This window comes from Empidonax traillii, unplaced genomic scaffold, assembly GCF_003031625.1.
Source record: "Empidonax traillii isolate 1590-97213 ecotype Southwest subspecies unplaced genomic scaffold, ASM303162v1 scaffold735:size313519, whole genome shotgun sequence".
NCBI lineage: Eukaryota > Metazoa > Chordata > Aves > Passeriformes > Tyrannidae > Empidonax > Empidonax traillii.
Window position 1 is genome coordinate 245,904 of NW_020955928.1, and position 24,504 is coordinate 270,407.

General features: G+C 41.4%; 1 protein-coding gene across 9 annotated transcripts in view; it reads left to right on the forward strand.

The window, feature by feature from the left end:
* The window catches only part of LOC114066114 (Kv channel-interacting protein 1), a 242,411-nt gene that overhangs the window by 199,023 nt on the left and 18,884 nt on the right, over positions 1 to 24,504 (forward strand). Inside the window, exon 1 of one of the 9 annotated variants that reach the window (XM_027900533.1) lies at positions 15,223 to 15,227. The exons of the other annotated variants lie outside the window; for them this stretch is intronic. The gene's annotated coding sequence lies outside the window, so the exon portion shown is untranslated. Of the gene's footprint in view, positions 1 to 15,222; positions 15,228 to 24,504 lie in introns of those variants that run through there. 9 annotated transcript variants of the gene reach the window in all.

Consider the following 24,504-nt stretch of genomic DNA (forward strand, 5'->3'; position numbering starts at 1 on the left):
GCAATACAAACCAGGTGTACAAAAAGCATAACATATACCTTGCTGACTGGTCCTCTTTCCCACACAGGCTTTCTCGAACATTTACTTCATCTTTAGCACATACTCTGCTCCAGTGACTTCCCTGCAAGTGCTCAGTGTCTCCTTGCTTACTTGGATTAGTGTTTTCCTGTTGAAACAATCCAGAGCTTGTTTATTAAGAGGTAGAATTAATAGGCCTTTTCTAGCTCTGTTAATGCTCCTGTTATCTATCTGTCACTGTAGAGGGGATAGTGCACTATCAGGTAAGTACTCAGAGTGGATAGCGGCAGATTATCATGTCTCTTAAACCCTCTCAGCAGACACCGACCTTTATAAAAAAAATTAAATCTACTGACAAAATTGTAACCATTCTACAGAGAGACTCATATTTTCCCAATTCCCAAGTGACAGTCTTGCATTTTCTATCTTTTGTAAAGAGAGGAGAGAGCAAAACAATAACCTGTGATACAGGTCCTGAGTTAGGGACTAGTAGCTTCTTCCTTCTGTACTAATGGATGCAAAGAAATAGATAGAAAACAGTTAATGTTTTGTAGCAATTCAGTAAAAACTGATTTCAGGGATATTCAATAATGTCAAAACTTTTTAATTTGAATGGTTGCTATCTAACAAATTACTCGATTGAGACATAGCAATTTAGTTACTTAAAAGCATTGACTTTCCAAATTCAAGGTTATCATCAGTAGCTACATCAGTAGTTATCATCAGAATCCCACAAGCACCCCATAACTTGCACAGACACAAAACTGAAAGTCTGTTTGAGAGATTATCCTTACCTGGCCAGAGCCAAAGCTGTAGGTTTTAACTGCTGTTTTCAGAAACAATCCCTTATGGGAAAAGTATGTAAATGTTTCATAAAATTATAGGGAAGTAGATCTGGAAGGTGAAGAGGTCTCCTAGTCCATCCTGGCTCAAAGCAGGGTTGTACCTGCCTGTGTCAGCACAGCAAATTTATTACAAGTATTATTTTGTCTTCAGTCCAACTAAGGACAGGGAGAAGAGAAGATTTCTCTTATTTTTGTAGAAGCTTTTTAAAAACTCTTATTTTTTTTCAGATTCTTCTTTGTTAGTCCGAATAACTCTCATTCTTTTGGTCTTAGCTTGTTTGTTATAAACTCTAGCCACTGATCATTTTCATTGCTTTTACCCGAAGTATTTGTAATTAATGCACATCACTGTTGGAACTCTTACCTGACCCCACTGACCACTGTAGGAGGTTAATTCACATGGCTGGCAAAGCCTATTCCTGTCTCCTGGGCAAGGGCTTGTTGTGTCTGGAGGAGCGTGGATGTACAGACAGACTGGGGAATGAGATGCTGGAAAGCAGTGCCAAGGGAAGGGACCTTGGGGGTCCTGGTCAGCAGAGAGCTGAACATCAGTCAGCAGTGCCCTGGCAACCAGGAGGGACATCCCTGCCCTGGGGGCATCAGGGAGGGGATTGTCCCGCTCTGCTCTGCCCTGGAGGATGGACAGAGTGCCAAGGGGAATACAAAAAGTGCACTGGTGTGTGGAGCAGAAATGCTTATTGTGCTTTATGCATTAGTATTTGAAGAACTTGGCTGTTGAGCTGACTTAGAGGTTTGTTAATGGTTTGAAACGTGCAAATCTTTGTAGCAGTGATGAATCAGCTAGTCTTGATTAGCTGTTTTGCTGTGCATAACTTCAAACGGGACTGCTTGGGCCTTTTATTAAAAAACATTGTAGGCATGCAAAAAGAATTCATCAATATACCACATCAATATAACACACCCCATCCCATGATTTTTGTGCTGCTGTTAATTCCCCATGTATATAAAAATGCAACCATACATGAGTTTTGTAACTGTTTCTCTCCTTCCCTCTTGCCCCTGTCCCTTCAGACTCCCTACATCCATCACTTCATCTGCTGGGCAGAAGGTTGTTAGAAGTGGTTAATATTCTGTAGGCTGTCATCTTATAATAAATTGAATAGAATGGCATAAAAGTTGATGGATATCCTCAGTTTAATTTCAAGGATTTTTGTTTGGCTTCAGTTTTTTTTTTCCAAGATAAAATACACAGGTGATAAGCTGGTCTGGCATATTTCTGAGGCAGCCAGTGGGGAGAAGGGTGCAGAGCTTTGGGGCCTGTGGTGCCCTCAAGGGGCTGGTTTTAAGGAAAAGCTAATGTGGGTGAAGGAAAACAACATGCATAGCATTTCTAAACTGAATGGCTGCATGGTTGAAGCTGATTTTGTCCTTGTGCAGAGCTTGTTTCTGAGAGGCTGTCAAAGCCATTCTTAATTTATAACCATGGAAGTGTTGGCTGTGCAAGCTGGAGATTCCTCAAAGCTTCTGAACCTGCTTGGCAGATATGACAGTGTCTATGATGGATTGGTAGAGACCAAATTGGGTACACTTGATGAGTCTGGCTTTCTGTTCTCTCACTGTTTATTGTCTCTTCCCCTGCAAGACCTTTCTCTGATGTATTTTGGGATGGAAGAGCAGTTGGATGACGGGGGACTCATGCAGAACTCTACATCAGTCCCAAGCAGGTTACTTTGTTTAGCAGGGAGAATGTTTCAAAAACAAAGTAATAAATAAACCAAGCCAGCTTCCTGAAGGTTAAAGCAGAGTTTTTAAGTGTAATCTGAAGAGATTTAATTTTCACAGAAGGATTATTTATTTTTCTTTCCAATATATTGCTGTACCATAATGTGAACAGATGTAAAGTCAAACCTCTAGCTGTCCTTATCTACTCAGAGGGATAGATACAGCCTTCTGTGAAGCACACCTTTGCCAATAAATTCAATTAAAGTGTTTCAGCAAGTTAGAGACACAAGCTGAAGATGTTTTAAATGAAAAGCTGAGTCTATCTGTATGCTGAGAGGTTTCACTTGCAGGGAGAGCTTGTCACACTGCAGGGAGTGGATGTCTGAGCTTTGAGATCATCAGAACACAGCCATCCTCTGGCTGGTGATTATGATGAGGAAGAGGTGGGCTGTTGCTGGAGTGGGTTGAGAGCACCAATGCAAGGGCAAGCTTTTTGAAGAAACCACCTTGTGACACTAAATCTGTCTAAAAATGTTCTCTTGCAAAATGCCTTTTGGCAGACCTGGCTTTGGGAGAGTCTTCAAAATACTTCTGAAGGGATTGAAACGCCAGCCAATCTTGTTTGGAAGGAATTCAGATATCTCTGTTGATGCTCTCAGATGCTTTAGTGTTTTGTGACACATAGACCCTGGCAGGGTCTTATCTTCCTGTCCACTGGGCAGTCACTGGTTTGCCATGGAGACTCCTGGGACAATTCCCTGATCTTATTGCAGTGCATTTGGGGGTAACTTAGTGCATGTACTGATGTACAGTCTTGTGTTCTGTCTGCTTTAACATATTTCATGTGGTGACATCCTCCTGCACGGCAGTCATTGGAGTAGCACAAGAACTCTGTGACTGAGGAAACAGGAAAATAGTTTTTATCAAATCCAGAAATCCAAATGAACTAGAAGACTGTGTCTGCTCCAGCTTTATGGCGTTTGCCTACCTTGTAGTGGGGCATATAATTCCAGATGCTGTCTGATGGGTGTCCTGTCTGGTTGTCACAAAGTCAGCCCCATCAGTAAGGGCTGGATAAGGAAGACAAACTTGCAGCACAACTTCTTTACCTGCGAAAAGCGTTCAGGGAATTATTTGTCTGAAATGAAAATGAAGCTTAGTTTAATTTTCTTATCAGCCCATTCTGGAAACAGTTCTTTGATAATGACGATCAGTTTGGCTGCTTTGTCACCAGCTAAGTTTTGTCAGAGTGTTTCCCTTGCATCAACAGTTTTACAGAAGCACCAATAAAAAATAAAAAGGCATGTGCAAGGCCTGCAATATCCAATACTTTGCAGAGAGAAGCTCTTCAATTCTGTTGTTGTCAAATATATTCTTCCATTTATACCGAGCAATAAGGCAGTAATTCAGGTCTTTTTTGTGCAATGGAAACAACATACGGCTTGTAAGAGAAATGGCAGCGATGCAAACTGGGACACGGAGCAAAAAGGAGCTTGTGTTCTGTTGCAGGTTAATGTATAAATTATGGAAAATCTTAGTGTGTTCTCTAACATGGGTTAACATCATTGCAGTGTGAGACAATGCTAATATTGACTGCTTGTGGCTGAGCATATGTCTGCTCTTCCAGACCTCTGCCCCATTTTTATCAGTTTTTGCCGAAAATGTAATTCATATCTTCACAACCCTGCAATAATTAAATAATTTATTTATACCAATAAGCTGTCCGGAAGATGCCAAAAGACATTAATTTTACCAACCCTGAAATTGTACCTCCTTCAGAATTAAAACACTTTGCAATATTAACACCATTATAAACTAAGGGAGTTAACAGCACAGAAAATGGATTCTGTGTGCGAGTCTCTGCCTTTATGGACTGCAGAACCCCTTTGAAAGGCAGAGCACACACAGAGGCTTCACCCCTCTTGAATTCCATGTGCCCTCTCCATTCAGGTGAAAGCATGAACTGAGAAAAGGGGATTCCTGGGCTGGAACACCAACTTGTCATTCTGCTGCCTTTCAGAGTGCTGTAAGAATCAGCGTTGCTGTATGAGGGTAAAATCATGTGGTCTTATTTTAACACCTGCTTTGCATTCCATTGGCTCCAGCTGAGTCTCACTTCTACTTGTTTCTGGTTTACATCAGTGAGAAGAGTGCCTGCCCCTTTGAGCTTTCTATGCCTCATAAATTCCCATTTTCTGTTGAGAGAGGTGCTGGAGAGCATCAGCTGGGGCAGTGCTGCTCATAACCACAGTGCATCTGCCACTGTGTAGTAAAGCTTGGACAAACTATCCAGCTTGGTCATTCTCAAATTCTGCATCTTTCTCAACCATAAACCTGCCCAGTGATTACTGAGACAGAGTCTCCTGATGGAGAGCAACAACAAAACACACATAAGGAGACTTGTAGAAGGTGCTGGTAGTGGAGCAGGTTCTGTGCTGGTCCTGTCGGGAGCGGTGCAAGTTGAAAGAACATACCAGTGGCTGGCTAAGGCATGAACACACCTTTTTGGATGCTATTTAATGAAGTTGTTTAGCATGAAACCTCTTTGTTTAATATGAAATCTTGGAGGAGGGATTTGGCTTGGTTTAATCAAGGATATGGGATGCAGAGTGAGTTAAAGGAAAAGCGCCCTCGTGACGTTTTGACCTGAGCAGTTTGAGGTTGTTCTCTGCACTCCTCATGAAATCTCTGCATCTCTATTTTGTTTCATTCTTTTAGATACTGGGGAAAAATTTCTAACCAAAACAGATATGAGTAATGTTTGCTCCTTCCCAAGAGACCTACCTTGTGTCTTGCTTTTGACAAAAAGTGTAACAATTCATACTCCTGCTATGTGAGCGGTTTGGAGTCTGTCTGGGCTGCATGGTGAACTAAATACAAATATCTGCTATTAATTATAATAAAGAATTAGGAAATTAAATGCAGATTATCTTGGAGAATACTAGGATCCAGACTGGTCATGGTGATTAATAGATGTAATTTGCAAAAATAATCTAAATTCAGTCCTGCTTGCCACGTACTCATCGTGTTGTGCTGCAGCATCATGTCCTAAGTTTCATCACAGTGCAGCAATTTCTTTTAATTTTTTTTCAAGCTCTCTTGTATTTTGAGCACCTTTATCAGCTAGGATTTTACTGATGCTCATACTTTATTTTTTATTCATCTGTTGGGAAGCTGAGCAGTTTTCCACAGGGACAGACTGAAGGAGAAAGATTACTTCAGGAACAAAAATATAAAACCATGGAGATCCTGTCTAGTGAGTTTTGATTATTAATTTATAACTCAGCTGTGCAGAGTTTATTTTGGGGTGAAGTTTGGCAGCTTATCTTTCAGTCCTAGAAGGTGAACCTCTGGGTGAGTTCAGCACTGCAGGGCTCTGGCTGGCTGCTGAAGTTCAGATGACCAGAACACCCACAAAAAGTAAAGACAGTCATTATCTAACAGAAAGTGCAGTCTGGAGTGTACAAGTGACTGCACAGTCCACCCAAAACAGTTTTTCAACGTGTTTTGTCTCTGCAGTCCTGCCTTTACATTGCAAATGGAAATGATTCCATTTCTAGGTGTTACTGGAATTATTTTCCTGAGTGAAGCTTTGCAAGCTGGGCTCCTTGTTTCCAAAGGGAACACGTAACTGTGAGGCCAGTTGTGCTTAAAGAGCTGACCACTTGTGTGTGTGAAGACCATCAAAAGTATCTAAACTAGGAATATAATAACCTGCTGCACGGGAAGAAATCATCATCAGACATAATTGCTCTTTGCCAAGAGATACAGCATTAGCAAATGTGGGAAAAAAAAATGTTCCTTCCAGGTATAGCTCTTAAATGTAATGATGAGAAGAAAACTTGTCTTTTGTTTTCACATGAGAATTTAGCAGAAAGAACAGATAATATTTTACGATTTACCGAAAGAATCTTTCTTTTTCCTTTTGCTTCTACCCCCTTCTTTTTGGTATTGTTGAAGTTATGAGGCTCTTTAAACAAGTTTTATTACAGTTAATTCCCCCTTTCCTCAGGCAAACTGCAGCTTTATGTACCAGATTTTTATTATACCCAGAAGCTTTCTGGCTGCTAATAAATAATGGTGGTAAATTTTATATGAAATAAATATGGTTTCCCATTGCAGCAGAAAGGAAAATAAGTGGAGGAGCTTTTTTTTTTTTTTTCCCTTGCCATCCATTATAGAAGTTAAACAGTGTGAAAACAGCGTTCATTTTAAGGAGACATGGCTAGGTTGAAAAATAAAGTTCTTCGATTTATGCCATTAAATGTAACTCGGATCATCATTACACAAAAGACATTTGAAGTATTGCAGCCAGATGTGTTTAATTTTTCATACAGCCTGTAAAGAGCAGTCAGCTGCGCTTTCTGGTGCTGTTCCTGCAGTGAGTTCGGGTGGGCAGTGTCAGCCCCAGTGCCCTGAAAAAGCTGCTGAGCAAGTCTTAAAATGAGAGTTGTACTCCATCTTCTCACACTGCTGCTCCTTCTCCCTGATGTGAAGCATCACCCATCTCAGTGCTGACCTGCCTGTGTTAGCCTGGCTGTCTCCTTGTTTTCAAAGACTCACAGGAACCACAGGAGAGCTGCTCAAAAGTGCGCCGTGTTTTGAAATCCGGAATCATTTCGCTTGGCTTAATAAATTTACAGTTGTAGGGGAAGAGATTTCTTTTGACTGAAGAGCATCCTTGAGAATTTCAGGGTAAGGCTGCTTTTCTTGAAGAAATTGAGTTAGAGGCACTCATGAGTGGAAAGGGATAACTATATAAATAGTCAATATAAATGGAACGTAATTAACATTACCTTAATCCGTCTTCTGTGATCCTTAAACCTACACATGGGAATCCTGAATTGAGGATGCATGTCCAAATGTACCTTAATTAAGTCCTAATTAATCTTAATGTATCTTAATTAAGTCCTAATTCAAGTTAATCCTTTCTCTCTTAAAATGAGATTTCACACAATGGAAAGAGTAAAACGTTTAATTTTTCCCATCTTGTGTCCAGCACACTGGCTGACAGCAGTGCTGGAGCAGTGACCCCCTCCAGCAGGAGGATGCCCATGGTGCCCACAGACTGTGAGGGGCTGGGCTGTGCCCACAGTGCTGCCCTTGGCTCTGTGTGGATCTGCTGCTGTGGTTGAGGACTCACCTGAGAGAGGGTGGGGGTTTTTGGGTGGACTCTCAGCTGCCAGAGCAGGGCTGGCAGCACACAAACTGCAGAGCAGAGACTCCCTTTGTGTGTCTTTGTGTGTACAATGCCCTAACTCTCCATTTTCCTATTTTGCTGGGAATAGGCCAAAGTTTAATGAAGTTTCTTGCAGATAATTAAAAGGGAAATTGAGATTACAAGATGAAATCTGAAACATTCTGAAAGGGAATTTTTTTTTTCTTTATTCTTCAAGCCCCTCATTTAAAATATTTCAAGCAGAGTATTTCTTCCTCCCTAAAACAAATAGGAGTGTGCACTTGCCCAGACTGGCAAGTAGATCCTAGACCATATCTAGGTAGGTGCTGGACCAGAAGTTCCCACCACAGGTTGTGGGTCTTGGTTGCCTCTTCCCTTCAGTGGTGCTGTGGTTCTCTGATGTCAGAGCCCAGGGCAAAAGGAAAACAACAAATGGGCTCATCTGCACAAGGCTCAGCTCTAGCTTGAGTTTCCCTGTGATGGCAAGTCCATCTAAAACTGTTCTTGGCACCTCTTGCTTGGTTGCAGTTTTGCTCTTATGTGACTTCCCTAAAACAGGATGCAAAAATCAGAATTATGAAATCTAACGCATGAAAATGTTTTTATGGCTTCTCTACAATCACCTGACTGGTAAGAGCTGATAAGCACACACGTGAGCAGCACTTGCACAGAGTGACTGGTTTCCAAATGTTGCTCACGTTGTCAGCCATTTCCCAGTACTCATGGGCACTGTATCTCTTCATCCTGGTTTAACATCTGTGTTGCTAAATGAAAGTAATCAGAGGCAGCATGAAAATTTAATAAGCTGCATTCTGGCATTGGTCATGTTCCTAATTGTCTATTTGTTTTCTGCCTGCAGAAGTCCTCAGACATTGTCAGCCAGAAGAGCTCCAGTGTTTACAAGCACTGGTGTTTATTAGTCTCAAATCACTCTCAGTTGGTGGTATTTCAGAAACAGACCAGACCTCTGAATTTGCCAGTATTTTTAAGAGACTCATCAGAGCCAGGCCCCAGCCTGGGAAGATCTGAAAACTTATGGCCCTCCTCTCCCAGTCAGAAAATCAGTGTGTTTCAAAAGCAGAAAGATCCTTGGACAGATTAGAGGAATTTGGATATTCTAACCTGAGCATGGTAGAGTTTTAAATAATTCTATATTTTGACTTCATGGCAACTCATCAAGTCTGTAGTTTGTCACATTTACATCATAGCAGAGTGTCTTGCAGTGGTGGAGGTCTCTCTGTGGTGTTGAAGCACTCAATAGGTACCTGTAGGGTTTCAGCAGACAGCTGCAGACTGCCAAGTAACAGGAAGGAGATCTGAACTCTGGACTGAAAGGAAAGGCTGAGCTGGCAGCTTTTTGCTTCCCTAAGTGCTGTCAAAGGGCGTCACCTCTTGATGAAAAGAAGTCGCTTTCCAGTAATTCTTAGTAAAACCTCCGTCTCATTCTTAGGGGAGACGTTTCAAATGGTCTTCTGCTAACTCTCTTAACATTTAAAACTGGCTCACGATGCTCCAGTGAGATTTGCTCTGCCCCCATATAACCTTGATGTTCCTGTGCCTCTGGACTGACAGGGCTCTGCAGAGCCTTGGGAGTCCTTGGGAAGAGGGAGTGTGGGATGCTGCTCTGTATCACTGCCTCTCTGGACAGTGGCTGAGAGTTGATTCAAAGAAGAAACAGCCTGCCTTCAGCCTGGAGGGCACTCCTGCTGCTCCTCACAGGTACCAGCCCAAGTGCCACGGTTTTGGAATGGTATTACCCAATTTATTGCTCCCACTGAAACACCCCAGTGAAACTTCTCCTCCCTCCCCCTTCAGCAGGATGGAGAGGAGAAGTCAGGACAAAAAAAGTTAAAGATCCCTGGTTGAGATAAGAACAATTCACTAGAAACAGAATAAAATCAGGAAATGAACAGTAACAACTATATTAATAATAGGGTGTACAGGACAGGAGAATGATTCGAACCAGCAAACCAGACAGACCTGACCCCTCCTTCCTCCTCCCTGCACCTGTCCTGAGGTGGGATCAATCAACCCCAGGGTCCAGGCAGTGCCCCTCCTGGCTGCTGCAAAAATTAACCCTGGCCTAGCCAGGACTGGGATGCCAGGGGAGGCTGATTGGTGAAGGATGAGGAAGGATTAATGGCCAAGCCAGGTGGATGAAACAGCTGTTTTTGAGAGCATCACCACAAGCCAGGTATGGCCTTGGCAAAAGGGCAGAGAAATTCCTTGTAAGGAATAAATCTGTTGGGTATCTTGATACAACTTACTGCTTTCACACTGGAGTCTTATTACATCCAAAGAATACAGTGTGTTGGATGGGGTTTTCTTATTTTTTTAATTACCATCAGAAGATGACATTTATTTATTTGGATGAAGAGTTTCAGTAAGCTAATGCCCTCAGCCCTGGGCAGCAGTGTGCAGGTACAGAAGCCAGTACCTGATGTACAGCTGTCTGCATTCAAAAGGCTTTGTGGCAGAAGTGAGTGCAGAGGTACTAAAGCAGCTCTGTTTCTGAGTCAGGAAGAAGTATTTAGGCTGAAGGGTGCTTTGGGCACTATCCATTTATATTAGTGTTCTGAAGACCCCCTTCTGGTTCAGCTTTTTTGGCAAACCAGAAATTAGGATGATGATGTTTCTGCAAAGAAGAATCCAAGCACCCTTGGCTGCCTCCACGTATTTATTGCCTGACATCACATCTGCTTCAATGCCCGAGGTGTGGGTGCTGCCCACAGGAGCACAGCCTGTGCCCAGTGCCAGAGCTGTGCCCAGTTTGGTGCTGGCAGCTCCCCCCTGGAGTGTGCTGTGTGCTCTCAGGAGCACAGGCACGTCGGGGCACTTCCTCTTGCTGAGAAATCTGGAGCTTTATTGGAACAATATTTTTCTGAGCAGTTTCTTCTGTGCAAATAGGGCTTAATTGGTACTTGTGCTCTGCTTAATTACGCTTCACATTTTGGAACAATCTGCTCAGCTTGAACAGCAGTCCTGGGAAGTGGGAAGACGTGATCTTCTGGGAAGCATGGGCTCATTTCTGGGGAATCTGCAGAGTGCTCATTTAGTGGTGGTGTTTCTCTCCTCAGTTCTGCCTGGGCCAGACTGATTTGTTCTTATGCGCAGGTGAATTGCCATAATGCAGTGGTGGTCTGTCCAAACGCTCCCACATCCACTCCTGTTAGGGATGCTGGTATTGCCTTATAGTTCTGTTTTCATGCTGCTTTTTTCTGAACAGGATTAAGTATATGCTAACAAACAAACAATTTCTTTTTTTCCTTAAAAAATGTAAGCAAACCCACACATGTTTTTAGCCCGGGGAAATAAATATTTCTGTTTATATTTTAAAAACTGAACCAAAGCTTCATTTCAAAAAAAAACCACAAACTGATCATAAGAAATTTGCACTTAAAGCTATAGTAGAAATAACAATCATCTTTTTTTTTTTTTTGAAGATGTTTAGCACAAAAATGGTGTTGTGCAGACCAGTGTAGGTGTCCTGCTTATGAGCATACATGTATTACAGCTCTGCTTATTCACTGCATGGGTCCCCATGCCAGGTATGTGTAATCCCACCTGTTTAAAAAAGAGGAAAAAAACTTAGGTTTTACACTGTAGTTAAAACCTGCCTGAATGTAAAAATATACAGTTCTATTTTTCCCATAATAACTCAAGGATAAAATGTCCTTGAATTAGGCACTGAACTAATTACTATTTCTGATTGCTTGATTTCACCCCATTATATATTCATTGATTATTGTTCTTCCAAAAGCCTTTTCCTAAGTAAAAGCTAGGGCAAAGCAGTTTACATGGAAATCGGTGCAGTCATAAATCAGGGACTTGAAGTGTCTGATTTGCTTTTCAGTGAGAAAAAAAAACATTGACAGCAATAATTCTCAGAGAGAAGAAGTCCGTTTGTAATGCATTGTCTTGGCTCATCAGAGGTTTTTTGATGAATAACCTATTCCAGAAAAGAAAAAAATTAAGTTCACTTAATTTATAATTCAGAAGTCTCTTATAACTATTTCATCAAGTGCCCTCTGAAGAGTTTCCGATATTTCTTCTGAAAAAAAACCCATCAGGTTTGGTTGCTTGATATTCTCATGGTTTTCCTTTTCTCTTGCTGCTTTGGAATCGTAATCTTGCCTTGGTTCCAGCTCACCCTGCATTTCCCAGGATGTGGAAACCAGTTTAAGGCCAGGGGCTTGGGACAGCTTTTTGGAGGAAGTTGCTGCCTCTGTATCTCATGTACCTTAACAAAACCTGGCCGTGAGACTTCCACTTTTTTTTTTTTTTCCCCCAAGCAGTAATTCCTGACCTAAAATTTAGTCCAGTAAAAGTATCATAATATGCTTAAGCTGTTGGATTAATTCTGTGAGTAACTGTGTTGGGGATTTTCTCTTGGCCCAGTAACACACTGGTGTGGCAGGATGTGGGTTCTGTGCCCCCCACAGGAGGCTGGGGCTGCCCCCCTGCTGCTGCCTGTCATGTTGGACTGTCAGGGGAAGGGGACATTTCATTGCACTTGGCTAGACAGTAGTTTTTCAGGAAATAGAATTTTCTGTTCTTCATTTCTCCCCAGCACCAATTTAAAAAAAAAAAAAAAAGGAAAATATGAAGTGACCTTTCCCAGCAGATTTCTTCCTCTGCCCAGCTGTGGCTGCAGGTGTTTTAGGAAATTTCAGTGATGTCTCAGGCTCTCTGTGTGATTCTGGGCCACTCTCCTGGAAGAGGGGCACCTGTAAAGGAGATGCTCATGAGCCCAGGCTGCCCAGGGATGCCCAGGGATGCCCCAGCCTTGGCACCAGGGAAAAGCTCCTCTGCTCCCCTCAGAGAGCTTGTTCATGACAGCTAAATATGCCATATTTCCTGCTGAGATGATAAACCTTCAGTGTAGGAACTGCCCCTACTGTGCGATGGTGGGGCTCTGACTTCAGGACCACTGATCTAACTGATGGAGACCAGGATCCAGTCAAGCTCCAGAAGGGGAATTACTCTCTGTGAGCTCAACTGAGTGGTGGGAAGGTCTCAGCTGTGGACATGACTGATTCCTGTGAGGATGCTCTGTGCATCTTATTACAATAAGTAAGCTTGTTATGTTACATTTCTGCAGAGGAAGAGTTCTTGCCTCAAAGTTTTACTGAAGAGCTGTGCATGTCTTGGGTACAAAGACATCTGCTCTGGACTGGCAAATTGAGTTCAGACTGCTGGTGGTGGGGATGTGGTGCTCAGGAGTGTCATTCTGTGTTCATCATTTTCTTCTTCTGTTTCCTGTGTTAGATGGATTTCTTTGTCTGACTTAAGGCAGCCGTTCTTATGTGTCACCTTTTCCAAGAAAAAAAATGTTACAAAGCATGAATAGATCAGTAGGAACCAGGAACAGTAACTAGGTGAGAATGCTGCTAAAATCTGTTCTGAGGGCACGCTCTGATAGCCTGTGAAGTGCCTAGACTGCCGTTTCTTGGAATAAGGATTTATTTTTTTCCCAGTCTGTGTTGATACTTGGCTTTAGTTCTGCTGCCAGTTTGCACAGCAAAGGGTTCTTCCTGGCTGGAGTTCAGCACCTGCCCGAGATCCAGAGAGACCTGACCCTGCAGCACAGAAACAGCTTTAATGTGAGTTCCCTCACAGAGCCTGAGCAGGTGACAGTTCTGGAAAAGGAGCACACCTGGACACAGAACTAATGTGCCTACATTGTGACTGCTCATCTCCCTTTTGGAAATCACCCTGGGTCGCTCAATTTGCTCTGTGAAATGCCAAAGTCAGCTCAGGACCAGTGGTGGTGTTGCCTTTGGACAGAAGGCTACTGAGCTCATTGCATATCAGTTCATAGCTGTTCCCTGAGCTTCCCTGTGCCTTGCTGAGGCTGAGGCTGGCAAAGCAGACAAATGTGCTCCAGGCTCTGCTAGCTGGGGTTTTCCCTGTTGTATCAGCCCTGAGTCTCATTCTTTTTGGTGATTACACTTGGCTGATTCATGGCTCTTGTTTATAAAGCAGTGTGATGGAGCATGGCATGAAATGTGACTGCTTCCCTGCTTGGGAAGCCACATGTCCCCTCTTCTGGATAAGCAGTGGATTAATAGATGTGCTCATACAACAGCAGCCCTGCTAAACCTTATTTGTTATACCAGAGTCAAAGCTCAAGCAGCATGTACTGCCAGTAGTTCTGGGAATACGGTAAAAGAATCTGGTGGAACTTCTTCAGATAAGCCACTTATTTAATATTTATTTAATCAAGTGCATGCTTGCCATCAGTTCTTCCTGTTGGTCACTTTTCAGGCTGCACTCCTTAGACTGCTGTTTGATGTGGAGTGGTTTAGACACAAATACTGTACTTTAAGCACTGCATAAACACCAACCTAGGAAAAAAAAATGCATGTTTTGAGTCTCTGCTGTGACTAGAGCAGCATAGAACCAAAGCAAAAGTCAGGCCCATGTGTAAGGTGGGAGGTGTGTTAACTGAGAGCTGATGGAGTGGAAGGAACTTGCAGGGAGCACCGGGAAAGCGTGTCTGGGTGTATAAGCACTATTATTATTCCCATTTTACTGTTGAGGCTTTTCTGCTGGAAAGATGCGGAGGCCTAAGTCATTTCTATAGCAGGGTTGGAAAAGGATTCATCAGCAGCTGAATGCTGTGAGTGGCACTCCTGGCTGCAGTGCATCCCTGTGAGCAGATAACGCTGCTGAAGCTGTCGATGCTCCTGTCTAGGAGGCTGAAAGGAGCTATCAGTGCTGGCAAGGAAGAAAACTCTGCAGCTGTGGTGCAGTTCGTGTTAGACATTCCCTCTTTTCAAACATCCGGGCTCTGCAGTCCAAGACCTGCTAAGGATGTAAGAAGTGATTTGCATAAGCCGTTTTGTGTTTCCAGCAAAATGTTGCAAGTTCAGCGAAACACCCCTTTCAGGGGAATGGTGTATTGTAATGTTTGTTTCTTTGAATCCCCTGTAGGGAAATGACTGATTGGGAATTCTTCTGAGAGGCCATTAACGTGCTAGAAGGATTTTCTTCCCGGGCTTGAAGTTTTCTGCAGCTGGCATCTGAAAAGGAGCAGAGAGTTGGGGTTTGGGGCCCAGGTTTTGGGGAGATTTGGAAAAACATTTTGTAATGTGTCCTATTGTAATCCTACAATTTAATTGTAGCCAGGACTAAAAAGTGCACTAAGTGCAAGTTAGTGTTTGAAAAGGTTTGATTGTGAGTGCTTGTCCTTGGACTGACAGTTCAGACAGGCTTTTCCAGGGTCTCTATGGATATGGAATTGTGTTTAAAACAGAGTAGACTATATTTTTTTCTGCAAAGTTCATTATTGATGTTTGGGGAAAAAAAAAAATTGTATGAAGTGAAGCTTGAATTGCTGTTGGGGCTGCTAAAGAATTTCTGGAAAACAGCAGAATACATCCCAAACCACACAACTCTAGGCAGTGCCTCTGCTCAGACTCCAGCCCAGCCCTGACCCCCTGAGGTTTAGTGTGATGTGGAAGATTTGCAGCACTGAACTCTTGTTTTTCCCAGCAAAGGTGCTCAAGGAGATGTTCCAGGGTTTTCCCATGGAAATGAGCACATCTGTTAACTCATTAGACACTGCCTACTCCTCGTCTCTTAAATTAAGATCATTTGTGCTTGAGGGAAACAGCCTTTAACACTCCACCAAAACACAGAATCGTTCCCAGGAGGGGGAGTCAGCCTGAGCTGTCTTTTGTGCAGAGACAGTGAAGCCAAATTGAAGAAGTGATGCTGAATATATTCACAATTTCATATTTACAGAGTAAAATTGAGCTTGCTGCCAGGTTCCATGGCCTGTAAAATCCACGTATGGCAGGAAATACATTTGTTTAACAAAGCATGCAGAACTATTCAACTGTGTAAAAAGTCAGCATGTAAATATTTTTCACTTTTTCTTTCAGTTCAGAATTGGTGTGTTACCAAATGGCGTTTCAATGTCTTGCTTCACTGTTGAGTGATGGACTGTGTTTCCTCCAAAGCACAAAGCTGAAGAGCGTGGTCCTCCCTCTGCAGTGTGAGGAGTGTAACACGATGCTCTATTTGTGGTGTAAATTACTGTATGATGACAGTGTAAGGAAATGTGATATTTAAACAGTTAAGACTAATACTGAGAAATGCTCGTACTGAGTTATTCAAAGAAGCAGCAGATTGCATAATTTGAGGAAGTTTTTCCTACTGACCTGACTAGAGCCTGCAAAGCAGCTTCTGTTGGAGGCTTTTACTTGCCACCTCCATTACAGATGTGGCACAACTGCAGGACAGTAGTTTTTCCACTGGCTCTGTTATGTTTATGCAATAAATGTATTTCTCCCTGAGGGCAGGGAGGTTGTGTTGGGGCTCCTGTAGCTGAGAAGATGGAGCTGACTGAAAGCAATCCTAGAGTCGAGGATCCATCTCTCAGTGAGGAATTTGAGCACCTTTTATATCTATTCTAATTTGTTCCTTTAATTTTTTTTTCAATTAAACAAACAGTCTGGTTTAGAGTCTAAAAAACTTGCTTTATGAATTTGAAAACCCTCTTGATGAAAAAAAAAAAGACCTTGGCAGACCTATCTCTGGTCACCAAAATGTCCCATCTCACCCCACAGCACTCCAGGACAGTGGTGTCCTGAAAGTTGGACAAACAGGAAAATACCTTCTTTTTACCTTGTACCAGAAATCTACTCTACAACAGGATTGGGTTGGCATTAAAATAAATCCTATCTGCCATGTTTTGTTTCTCAGACAGTAGGAACAAAGTCAAGCAGTAATTCTGGGCTGTGGAATGGCTTTTGACCAGCACAATTGGAAGGACATAAAATCCACTGTTGTTCAGGTTGTTTCTGAAATTTCAAATGTTTGGGCATGGGCCCAAGCACAAAATGCTGCCAGGCAGATGTTGCAAGGAAATGTGAGCATTTTATTAACATGCATTCCTGTCTCTTATTTTGGTACCTGTGAGGTTTGTGTTTGTTTTTCCTTCACCTTTCTTTGAACTATAAAGGAAAGAAAATATTTTCAGTCAAGTGAATAAATTTAAATAATATTGAGATTACTAAATTTCAGTAAAATTGAAAAATATATCTGGATTTATACGGTTTAAGAAGAGTCTTACACTGGTTTTCTGCTACTTTCGTGTCACAGCTCACCCTGGTCAGGCGCAGGTGGGTTTTCCCCTTCCCTTCCCCCAGCCCTGATGGTTCAGTCCTGGCATTACCTGCTGCTTGTAAACGACTGGCATGTTAGCAGTAACAATCAGAATTGGTGGACCGAGGTTTTGACAATTTATTTGCCTTTTCATTTATCTGCAGGTGCTCAGAAATTGCTCTATTTCACTGCCCAGAGAATAATCCCTAACCTGGGGGGATTAGGGAAAAAAAAAAAAAAACACCCAAACCATAAGAATCCTCTTGGAAGAGATGACAAATAATCAAGTCTGCAGTAGTTGCTGCTTCATGCTTTGGAAAGAGGTTTTAGAAGTGGTGATAACAGCATCATAATTTCTTCTATTTCTGCTATTCAATATGCTAAGTAGACATAAGCATATGAATTTGAGATGATTAAAAACTTTTCTCTTTTTTTATTGAAAAATGCCTTTTTAAAAAAAGGAACAATTCGGTGTTAAATGAAAAAAAGAATAGACTGTGAACCAAAAACTCACAGTTTTAATAATCTGGAAGGGAATTAATTTTCCACTGAACCCTTGAGAGCTGACTCCAGGAAGATTTTCATACAGTGAAGAAAAACGTATTGTTACAAGAAGCTTTTTTCTATTTCTCTTTTTAAAGGGCTTTTTTCCCTGTCTCAATAGAGAGGAAAATAAAATATTGTTTATATCCAGAAGGTATTATCTACAGTTTAATGATAACCCACAAGGTTACCCTATACAGAAATTTAGGTTATTTTTTATCTTTTTTTTTTTTTTCTGCACATCTATTGTCTTCTTGCCATCCAAAATCATCTCTGATGCATCTTCTCCGTTTCGAGCCCAGTGTTTACAGTTGGCCCTGTCCATGTACTCTCTTGCTTTTTATTAATTCATTTCACAATTACTAAATCAGGGCACTGTTACCATGCTTTCTCTAACGACTGCATTTACATTTCTTTGTTCCCATCGATGGAAATTAGTTTGTAGCTGGTGTTAACATGCAAATTTAAAACTATCCTCATTAGGTTTGAAATGGGAGATAATTTTTTTTTTTCCTGTCCTCAGGTTACCCAGCAAAGCTGATGATTTTGTGGCTGATGGCTCAACACCTTTGTCTCCAGCAGAGATTCAGGGCCTCTTTAAGCAACCGCCTCATTCTCTTCATTTAATACAAACCTGTTTTGGTGGGTCAGGAATGTTAAAAGTCATCTGATTATATTTCATGTGATACAGTATTTGGTAAATTTACTGCCAGCTGGACTGAGAGCAGGAGCTGCCCATGCTGGAGCTCAGACTGGGCAGCCACAGGTGATCACATTCTGACCAGAGCTCTTATGCCCTGTGCAGGTGATTGCAGGTCACACTGTGCCCCCAGGGAAAGGAAATGGTGACATGAGAATGTCATATACATCGCCATCAATTCGTGTCCATCAAAGAATAAAACAAACAGATTGTAAAACTTAATTGCACCCCCACAAAGAAATGAAGCAGACCCTTTGTAAGGCCATCAAGGTCAAAAGCTACAAATCATCTCTGCTTTCCTAAAATGAATTATAGGATCTTTTAGGTGTCTTGTAGTCTAAGAATGAGGAATTACAGGAGAGCTATCACTGCTGTAGAGATAACAACCTAGCTCTAGTTGGGAAAATAAACATATGATAAATGTACATGTGTATCATGTAATAAATATGCATAAAGTAGCTAGAATAAATATTAGTCGAATACTCGTGTCAGGTGCACTTAATCTTTCTGTTGCCCAGCCTGCTGTTTGCTTTTACCATATAATAAATTCCAGTTTGAGAACTGATTATATCCCGAGACTCTGTTTCTCACAAACTGGGGAATATTTAGAGACTGTTTCTCACAAGAAGACATATACATATCTTTAAAACTATTACTTGTCATAGTTTTTTTTTACTTTTAACCTAATTTTCTAAAGATATTTTCTCCCGGGGTGTGTGAGGACAGTACAAAATGACCATGTTGCATAGGCACCAATGTTGGCCCTAACCCTTTGCGTGCAAATTCCTGCTTATCCCTTTTCCAGGTTGCTGGGACTCTGCACTGGTGCCTGGCTGTGGGCAGGGATGGGTGCAGGGCTGTGTCTGTGCTTCCCTTCACGTGCTGCCCCAAGTTTCATGGTCATACAGGGGACTGCAACCTCTGACTTCCTTTCCTGCTCCTTGGGCTAAGGGGAAGAGGCAATTCAGGGGAAAAAAAAAAAATAAAAAAAATGTGACTTGGAAACAATCCTACAGTCCCTGAGAAAGAGGACCTTCTGGCACTTGCAAAATGCATCCAATGTCACCTTAAAATTAACAAAAGACAAAGCTGTGAATGGTTGGCGCTTCCTTTTTTGTTAAATTTTTGTTCTTGCTTTTTCCTAGACCCTGCCTGATGGTTTTACGTGTATCAGAGAGGTAAAATTTAAACCTCTTTGACTCCACCAGCCTTACCATTTTTGCAGCAAAAGTTTTCTTAACCTGGGGACCAGGTTCCCCCTGGCTGAGTTGTTCTAGTTCTAATGAGGAGTGGACTTCATACACTGTCTGCAGAAACATCTGAAGGCAAATTTGATGCTGCATATTCCATGTTCAAACCATTGTGCCTGGTCTTAGTTGTGTGCCAGAGAGATATCTGAGAGGTACCTCTGGCCCCTGACAATTCCTGCACTTCCTTTTTTTGGAGTATAATGTTTTTGCATCCCTGTGTACAACTGTGAAACTAATTACAGGAGTATAGAGGCAGAAAAAAATACTTATATATGACATTTTGCATAGATCAGTGCAAGGATTAGGCAAGAAATCTTTAAAATCTATTTTTATTAATAATATTTATTATTATTAGCTGGTTTTATGTCTGAATTTTATACACTGTGGGGTTTTCATGTGGCTTCTCTCAGCAAGTGGTGGTGTTGCAGGTTCACACAGCAGAGCAACCCTGCTAAGCCTGAGTGTTTGCATAACAAGTTTGATGTTGCTGATTCAGTAGTAAAAATCACAGAATATTCTGAGTAGGAAGGGACCCACAAGGATCATCAAGTCCAACCCAAACAAGACCTGAAGGAGTCAAAAACTCACTTTAGAAAAAGAGAGTGGATAAGGAGACACCAACCTCATTTTGGTTTGTTGCCCAGAGAGAGTTCCTTTTGTTTGGAAATTGATCTCTCCACCCAGGCAGTAATATTAATATTAATAATTATTCTTATTGACAATAATAAAGGGGTGCTCGGTTTTAATTAAATGTATTTAATATTTGATCCCTCTGATCTGGGGGAGGCCCATGCAAAGAAATGTGCTGATGGACAGTGAAACTCCTGCTGCTGAGCTTTCTGCCCCAGTGAGCGTTCAGGCCTCGAGCCATTTCTCTTCGTGAAATTTCCAAATGTTTGCGATTGATTTCCCACAGGCAAAATCCATTTCCTGTGAGACCTGCCCAAGAGTATGTTCTGTCTGGAGATTAATTTCAAATATGTCACGGATAAACTAGAGTTAATTTTTTTCTTCAGGTCCTCGCTCCTAAAATGTAGCTAATTTTTTTTAATGAAAACAAGATGCAGGCTAATAATTCTTGCCCATAATTTAATCCCCTTCAGCTGTATTTGTAAAATTACCCATTTCATCTAACACCTGTCAGTTTTACAACTAGCACTGGGCACCGTAGGTGTGTTTTACATCTCGATTTTTGTCCTTAACAAAAAGTGAATTTATTATGAGCAACTTGTTTTCATAATCCTCCCCTGAGCCGTGCAGCCTGGTGTTCCACAGCTTCACCTTGCAGCTTTTGGAAGCAGGGAACAGGACCATTTGTGTTTTTATTAAATCATCATTTGCACTTGCAGGCCATCCTAAGTGTGGAACTTTTCGAAATGTAAAGATAACAAAGGGTAAAATGGGAACAAGCGTGATGAATAAAACGAGCCTCATTAAGTAATTTCTGCAGCGTAGTCCATTAAAATATTGATCTGCTTTAATGAAAATTTATTCTCTGCTCTTGAGCAGACAGCAGAAAAACGAAATAAAGTATCTTTCCTTGGCAACCATCTGAAAAATATGCATGTACATCCAATTATGTCAGGATTATTTTTCTTGGTAAAGTTTAGTCACGGTTTGTTGGATATAAAAAAAATGTGCTTATCCTGTGGGCAAAAAAAAAATAGAGATGCTGTTTTGCACAAAAAATACAAAATTAAGTAATTATTATAACCTGGGCCTGCTTTGGAGTAGGATTACCACAGGTAGTTCTGCCAGATCCAGACTTCATACCCTGCTTTTAAAGGAGTCCCAAAAGTATGGCCAGGGACAAATCCTAACTCAACAAAGTGCTTCCTCCCAGTCCTCTGTTTTTAAACTCACTGTAAGGAAAATAGCTAAGAGAATGTTCTGTACTGGCTAAACATTACTCAGCCCAGGACACAACTCATTGCAGCCATCAGGTGTGGAAGGGATTCATCCAGAGATGATTTCAACAAGTGCTGGAGCTAAAAACAAACAAACAAACAAAAAGAATAAATTAGCATTTATCAGTATCTGCATGCAGGAGAAATCTTCTGCATTAGTTAATGTGTCCACTTAATTAGTGAGCACAGATAACCCAACTGAGGAAAAAAAAAAAAATCACATTTTGAGATACAGAGTAATAAATTGTGACTAGGCTGTTAAGATTCAAGTTCTCACTAACCAGCTGTGTGCTCCCCAGGCCCTGGGGCACTGTCTCCATCAGCAGGGCAGGGGCACACTAAGCTGGGGAGGTGACCTCCCATTCCCCTGGCAGTGCCTGCAGTCAGTCCCAAGGTCTGTTCAGGCACTTGCAAATTGAAGAAGAAGAAAATTAACTTTGAACCGGTGGCGTGGTTGTTTCCCACTCTCAGATGTCTCAGGGTGCTCAGCAAACTGTAAACAAGGCAAAAGCGAGGAGGAATATGATATTAGATGAAATATCTTGACATTATTCCTATTAAAAGTTTAAATTTACATGTGTTTATGTATATACACTTCTGCTTGCACTCACCACCCTAAAGTGAGCTTCAGATTAATAAAACTGCAGTGGTTCTAAAATGCAAGGGCTCATATTTCACACTGTGACATCTCTGAAGAGCTGGAGGGACCGAGCCAGCGTGATAATGAAAATATAAATAAAAGGAAATACGATGCTCCTGATGAAAGGTGAGGGCAAAGGAGCAAGTGATAATCTCCTGTTCTGCCACTGAGGTTGCTGTGGTTAATTTATAGGGTGTCAGGGAATAGGAGGGTGAAAAGAGCTGACTTAAGAGCGAGCTCTGAAAGGAAACTAATAATGACAAAAAAAAAAAAAAAAAACACAATCTTTGTGGAGGTTGAGGACTGTTGAGTTGGAAAAGATCAAAAGTTGTATGAAGCACCACAGAAAATAGCTCTTTGTTGGCAAGTGATTGACAAAATGACCTAATGTGTCTTTCTTGTATTTATTTTTTGTGCTGAGGCTCCAAGAAATGCCCAGGGCTGCTCTGCTGCATGAGGGCATGTTCCACAGAAGGAAAAACTTTCTACCATTTTTGAGTTTGTTTGCTGGAAGATGGTTGGGCTGGTGATGTTTCGGACGCCCCTTTGGCCAGATCTAAATCTGCACAAGTTCTTTTGCCAAGCTTCAAAACATTTCCCTTGGGAGAGGAAGTGGAAGCAGATGAAAGGATTAACCCACAGGGAACCATCAGATCCCCTTCAGAGGCAGAGTTTAACACAGGTTCTGGAGTAGGGAACAGAAGGAAAAAAATAGTGTCCCTTTGAGAGGGATACATTTTTCATAATTTTCTTTCTGCGGTTTATTATGAGAAAAGAGACACATTTCTCAGCATAGAAAATAGAATCAAATCTACAAAAATAATCTGGCTTATTTTTAACATAGAAATACCTGCCCTGTGGGACCCAAGCTCACTGCTGGAAAAGCCTATTCTTGCAGGACAAACTGAAGGAGATGAGTTGCACTCTTTTGAAGTAATGATTCACTGAATGAGGTCAGTACAGTCAAAAGACAAATACCATTATTAAAATACAGTGTTTACCAAGTAATATTTTATTCCAGAATATTTGGGGGAAAAAAGATCATTCCAAGACCCTAATTTTGGGTCTTCTCATATAAATGGCATCTGGATAACTCTGAATTTTGAGCTCTAGTTCTGCAGATTTTGTTTAAAACTATTATGGAGCTAGAGAGCAAGTTTGCTTGAGTGAGACCTTTTTCTTTAATTACTAACATTAATTCCACTAAATGTTTGGAAAACCTGGCTGCTTAAGAAGGAAATGAGAAAATATATGGAAAAAAAAAACCCAACCCTTTAAAAAATTATTCATATCAAAACGTCCTTGCAAAAGAATTGGACTTCTCTCAGCTGGATCTTTCCTGCCTCTGTAGAAACCTACACTTTGGAGGTGCATAAATAAAATCAAGTACGAGAATATTCCAACGGGCTGGTTTCCCTCATCAGCATCACCAAATATGTGAGGCTCCATAGATATTTCTTTTTTATCTTCCTCTCTCTGTAAACTATATTATAGGATATAAAGACTAGTTAGCCAGTATTTTACACTTATAGTTTACAGACTGAAGTTGTAAAGAACTTTAGGGAGAGTCAAGCAATGCCAAGGTCCAGTGCAAACTGTTCATACCTGGGGATGCACAGGAGAGGAGTCAGATTACGTGCATGTTGTGAAGGAAAAGGTTTAGAGAATTTTTGGTTAACCAGAGGTCACTGGAAAGGTATTTCCTTTACAGGGTATGGATTAGTGATGAGTTTCCCTAACCTGGCTCCCTTTTAAATGGATTTCCTCTCGGTTTTTCAGCCACTCATTTCTTTTCCCTCAGTTTAGAGAATTTCTTCCCCACACTTTTCTCTCTCTACAGCTTCTGCATTCCTTCATTTTGTGGCATTCGTTCTCATGTAAAGAAAATTACTTTCCCCCCTAATTTCACATTAATTGTTCTTTTTCCTGTAGCAGACAACGTTTCTCATCTCCTTTCTTCTAACAGGAGCTGTAATTTCTAGACTTTTCATTTTCCCTTTGTGTGGGAAAGGTGTGTCCTTCAGGCCTCTTTTGGCCACTTGCCATCACTCAGTCACTTTTTCTGCACCGTAAATGGCTGTGAGATGCTGCTCCTGATTTTATGCCCTTGCTGTGCAAGGCACCTTCAGCACAGTATTTAGGCATGTATTTTAGCTGCTCATGCCCTGCAAATGCTGACTGTGACAGTCCAGACACGGTGGATTAGGTAAATGGCTGAATTCACTAATATTTTGTACTAATTTGTTCATACTGGCACAGTGACCCAGTGTTAATTAACCATTAGCACTCACTGTCCTGTGTCCCCCCATATGTGTGTGTGTTTGTGTGTGTGCAGAATTAATTAACTTATAAAAACACAGCTTTGGTCTGGTCTGTTCTTTCACTGAGCCAGTCTGCTCTGAATTCATGCCCTTCCTCTAGTCAGAGTGGCTCTTTTTCCTTGCACACATTTCTCATTAAATCCTTCTCTTACAGCAGAAATTACTATCCTGTGCTTGAGCCAAATAACCTAAAACATTTTTACAAGGGATAAATCGTGCAGTTTTGACAATAAGCTTTTATGCCAAGCAACTTTTGGATGTGGATTTGGTTTTTGTGTCAGCTGAAACCTGGATCTGGTCCTTG